General features: G+C 33.4%; 1 long non-coding RNA gene across 3 annotated transcripts; it reads left to right on the top strand.

Annotated features, from left to right (window-relative positions):
* LOC111017828 (uncharacterized) lies at positions 1 to 2,245 on the top strand. 3 transcript variants are annotated; one of them, XR_002602334.2, is made up of 4 exons: positions 1 to 106; positions 651 to 778; positions 1,046 to 1,131; positions 1,228 to 2,245. It is a non-coding gene; the product is annotated as an uncharacterized LOC111017828 (long non-coding RNA). The 3 variants fall into 3 exon arrangements; XR_015793216.1 differs by having other exon boundaries at positions 49 to 106; positions 535 to 778; XR_002602333.2 differs by lacking the exon at positions 1 to 106 and having other exon boundaries at positions 132 to 778.
* Positions 2,246 to 5,392: the final 3,147 nt, after the last annotated feature.

Genomic DNA, 5,392 nt, shown 5'->3' with positions numbered 1-5,392 from the left:
AGAGCTTTTTCACTAACATCACAACCAATTTCACTATTTTATAGCCTCCATACTCTCCGTCAACAACAATAACCTCTTACTCCTTCAAAAACCTCTCAACCTTCAGGTGATTTCTTCCTCTAATTGGACTGTTTATTATTTTTATACTTCCTCTGTTGCTTTCTAATTTCTTTTCAATCTCTGTTTTGGTTTTTTGAACTGCGAAAGAAAACCGTTTGTTATTTTTTTTTCTTAATGATCTTTTTGATGGTTAGAGTTCAGATATATATATTGGGATTTAATATTATTTGCATTATGTCTGTTCGATATTTGTGGATTTAGTTTATTATTTCACTTTGTTGTAGTTTATTTAACTTAAATATACCATTAGTTTATTATTTCTCTCTAATGCCATTGATTATTTCCATGCTACTTCCTCTATTTATGTTGTTCATGATGCTTTCTTGTTTTTTCTTTATAATTTCTATATGATCGTGACGCTTTCTCTTTGGTTATGTGGAAATATTATTGAATTATTTTTTCTTGTTTTTGTAGGGAATATACCTGGTTATTTATTGATTTATTTTTTATAGTTTTTGTGGGGAATATTTTTGTTTAGTGTATCTTTTTCACTCCTTATTAAAGAAATTGCGTATCTGACAATCTTGTAGTTGAAATGAAAAAGAGGAATAAGCTACGAGCAAAGTATGTTTATGTCTCTATATCAGCCCAGTGGACACTCTTCGACAAAGAAATATTGAACTCGAAAAAGTTAATTTTGTGGGTGTTCTTCTGCTACGTGAGTATCATAGACTGAGTTTATTGGTTGATTTTCATTGCTAATGAAGAGACAAATTAGTAGTTCGTCACTTAGAGAAGCAACGAAATTCTCTTTCGTCGCAAAAAAGGCGACGAAAGGAACATTTTTCGCAATAACAAGCATCAAATGACACTGTTTTGTTTTTTTGCAACTAAACTCATGTTTGTCGCCAAATATAAACGATGTCATTTTGGTTGAAAAACTTCACTGAGTATATATATATATATATATATGTTGTTTCTGTAGGCAAAGTCTGCGAAAAACAAAGGTTGGATCCAACACACTATCATCCGACAAAAGGTCGGATCGACGAATCCGGTTGTATTGCACATGTAAGTACTCATTTAATGATGCATATATAAGTATTTATTTAATGATGGAATTTTAATGATAATATCTAATCAGAATTCTTACTTGATATTAATTAGTGGAAACAATAAAGGAAAATGTCGTGAATCAACCGAACAAGACGCGATGCAGACAATCCTTGGCTAAAGAATATCCTACAAGAAGGGGATGAGATCTGGTCCGAGACCAGAAAGTAAAGAAAAAGGTGGTAGTATACTCCCAAAAGTATGTTCAGACTTTGGAAGCTCGACTTGCAAAAACTTAAGAATTACTATAAAGTCAACGATATGAATTATTAGAGCCACAACGTTTGGCGGCTGAACGACAATCAAATGAGCAGATGACAAAGATAGAAGGAATTCTTCAAAGATTTACTAGATGAGGGAAAGTTCATCACTGAGTAAGGTACGGAAAAAGAGGTGACAGGATGCTCCCAAGGGTACATCGAACCTTGGAGGCTCGAATTGCAAAAACAGAAGTATTGTTACAGAGTCAATGATAGGTACAACATTTGGCAGTTGAAGAACAATAAAATGAGCAAATGACAAGGACACAAGAGTTACTAGATATGCAACGCTAGGAATATTATAAAAACAAAAGAATTATTACAGAGTCAGCGACAAAAATTATTAGAGGCACAACGTTTGGTCGCTGAATGACAATTAAATGAGCAGATGACATAAAGATGCCAGAGTTATTGGATATGCAATGCCAGAGATACGAGAGAAAGTTTGAGAAGAAATTATTTAGAGATTTGCTGAAGGAGGAGGAAGTTCATCACTGAGTAAAGTACAAAAATTTTGAATTTCTTTTATATTCAAGTTTATGTAATATGTTATTGAATATGAAATTTTGGTGAAGTTCTTTCTTTAATATTGTTATTGGAGCTCGAGCGCATGGAGAGGGATAGTGCCTAATGTGAAATTTGATTTAGACTTTGTTTGTTGGAGCTTTTCATTTTTGTGCCTCATGTGTCTTCTATTTGTTGTTGGAGCTTGAGAAATATGTTTCTGTCTTCCATAAATGTGAAATTTGTTGTTGAAGATTGTATTTTCGAACAAGTCTTATATTTCTTATTGGAGCTTTTGAACTTTTGAATGTGTCTTGTGTTCGCTTTAATATTGTTGTTGGAGATGATTTTTTTTTAAATGAAGTTTGTTTCGGAGTTTGTTGGAGTTTGATAGTGGAGCTTGAGAATTATAGTTATCTTTGATGAATGAAGTTTAGAATGTTAAATTTGTTGTTGGAGCTTATATTTTTTTAATGTTAACTATGTTTAATGACTGTATCTTATATTTTTATTTTGTATTCTATTTTTTGGTTTTTGGTTTTCTTTTTTTAGGGATTGTGTCTTATATTTGTTGTATCATGTATTATGATTTTGATCACATGCAATTATTTATGTAGGATTGGAACATAATGTCTAATGATCGTGTCGTGTTATGCTTGAAGATTCGATAAATTTGTAACTATTGTAGTAGATGATATGTAAACAACTTATATTTTATATTAACACTGGGTACGTTTTTCTTTTGAAGTTTGGATTGTATTATGTGTTTAAATTATTCTTAGTGTGTGACTTTTAATTCATTTTTATTATCATTCTATAATATTTTTTTAGAATCGCTTAGGAAGTATAGGTAATGTTAAGCAGATAAAATTGAGCTCTTTTTTTTTTTTTTAATTTAACGACCAAATAATGAAAGTATCATTATATTTAGCAATAAAACTGCATAATGTTACAATACAAAAACGGAGGAAAAACAAGAACGTAAACTACGACAAAAAATCGTCGCAAAAGCAGCAAAACTACGAAATTAATGTTCGTCGCTTAATCAACGAAACATGATTTTGCCGTGGAGTTATGCAATGCTTTAGTTTTCATGGTTGAAATCCTTTTTGTCAACTCCAATCAGACGGGTGTTGAGAATAAAACATTTTCATTGTTGCTCAATTTTTTTTATGGTGCCACCAAAATCAGGAAACTATCTCAAATGGTTGAATTTATTGATGTTATTTCATGAGTGTCAAATTTTTTCAAATTTTACCTGTCTTGATTTGAAATTCACTTCTTTGTCCCAATCAACAAAATCGAGGAACCCGATAAAACAGACAAATTTTATCTTCATTTTCTTTCCTCCTATATTAGCCCAACTTCCAAGACTATATTTCTTTTCAACGTTTGACTTAAGCCCCGAGCATGTCCTTCCAGCTTTTCTTTTTTACATAGAAAAATGAGTCTCAATTAAATCTCATATATAGTTCTTTCACCTCACCACCATCTCCTCTTTCTTTCATCTTCGTCTCCTCTTATTTTCACCTCTTCTCCAATCAGTTGGATCCTCTTCATTCCTGTTATCTCCTCCGCTTTCCTCTAACTCCTTGATGAGCAGAATCCCAAACGATGACCAGGTAGGCAGCGTCTCCGTCCCTCATCAATGTTGCCCTCACCTTTCTCTCACTGTAGTCTCTTTCAAACTTGTCTCGAGCCGGCAACATACTTGCACCGGGTAGGCATGATGAACTTGCGACGACCTTGACACCCTAAACCTCCACTAAATCTCGCTAATCGGTTAACTCGCCTACCGAGCCGAAAAACTGAGGATTTATCGGTTCGGCACGGTTCAATGTTGAGTTCGGTCTTTCTTTTATTTTATATTTTTTAATTGGTTCTGTTTTGATTTTACTTCAAAGCTGGGTCGAACCGACCACTTACATCCCTATCCAATATTGCCCTGAATTAATACCATATTTTAACATTTATTTCATGGCTTCTGCTATTTATTTCAAAATGGGTAAATATTGGAATTATGACATATGTTTTTATATTGAATTTATGGCCCTCCAATATTCCTTATATTTTTATTATATTTTGTAAATAATTTCTTACCATTTCCATTTTAGTGTATATAATCACCACATATGACTAAAATTTTCACCACCTTTTTAAGTTCTTATTTTTCTGTCAATTTACGATTGCTCTATTTTCGACGGTTTTATACGTATTTTTTTTCAAACATCTGATGGCTTTACATTGATTTACTATTATATTATTTTTTCTTATGGTTTTTTTTACTTCCCCCGTTATTAAGTTTCTCAAACTCATAACAATGGCTCAATCGTTCTTTCTTGGATTTAATTTTTTTCGGCAATCCATTAGTTTTTTTAGGGCTGAAAATTCTAACGACATTAATATAAATATAATTTCTACTCTAATATAATCTACAGTATGATATATATATATACTCGTCCAAAATATTATAATATTTGCCTTTTATTGGTATGTACTAAATTATTAGGTTATATAAAATATACTTTTTAAATAAATCTATAGTATGACAATAATATATCCACCCAATATGTTATATAATGCATATATTTTGGTGGTATATACTAAATCATTAAGTTATATAATATATATTTTTTTGTCCAATGTGTTATTAACACATACACATTTTATTGACATTTTTCTTCGTAAGATTAAGTTATTATTAAGTTATATAATATATATTTTTTTGGTGGCATATCTCAAGCTGTTTCAGTCGTTCTTAGAGGAAATTGCGTACCTTGTTAGGTGGGTGGAGTGTCCCTTTTATAGGTAGGCGGGAGGGAGACAAAGTAGTTAGGTGGTTACGACATGCGGTTACAATTGTCGGGCCCCCCAAGTCGGTGGTCGGATGTGAGGTGGGGGACTATGGTCGGTGAACATCTTTTCTTTCACCTCAGCTCGATATGGATCAACTCGGTGGGTCCCGATAGTCCATTTTCTGCGATATGGTTGCTCCGAACTGAGTTGATGTTTACACGTGCCAATTTTCATTTTGACCACCAACATTGGCCCCCTCTTTGGCAAAGCCGAGCTGCACTTTGGTAGAGAAGAATTAGGAGAATAAAACAGTTTTTGTTTTACCTGTCGTGACACGAGCTGAGTTCATTTTTTCAACTGTCCTGACAGAATGTGCAACGATGCTCTGACAAGTGATACGCGTGCATGGTTTTTTCGTGCTTCGAGGTATGATTTGGTCCGCGCATCGGTGGGTATGTGGATGGTTGGGATTGCTTTCAAAATCTTGTATATTAGGGCACCCATGAGGTCTTCATTTGTCACGTTTTCAGACTTTTGCTCTCGTGACAACCTGAGTTGCAGATCGCTTCTCGTCTTAGAGGTCAGTTCTCTCTCTTAGCTTTCCGTCGCTGTTCATAAATATGTATAGGGTTGATAGTTGTAAGCGTAGTTCGAGAAGC

This window comes from Momordica charantia, assembly GCF_013281855.1.
Source record: "Momordica charantia cultivar OHB3-1 chromosome 1 unlocalized genomic scaffold, Mcharantia_2.0 BLBB01000001.1, whole genome shotgun sequence".
Taxonomy (NCBI): Eukaryota; Viridiplantae; Streptophyta; class Magnoliopsida; order Cucurbitales; family Cucurbitaceae; genus Momordica; species Momordica charantia.
This window is presented reverse-complemented; position numbering and strand designations above follow the sequence as displayed.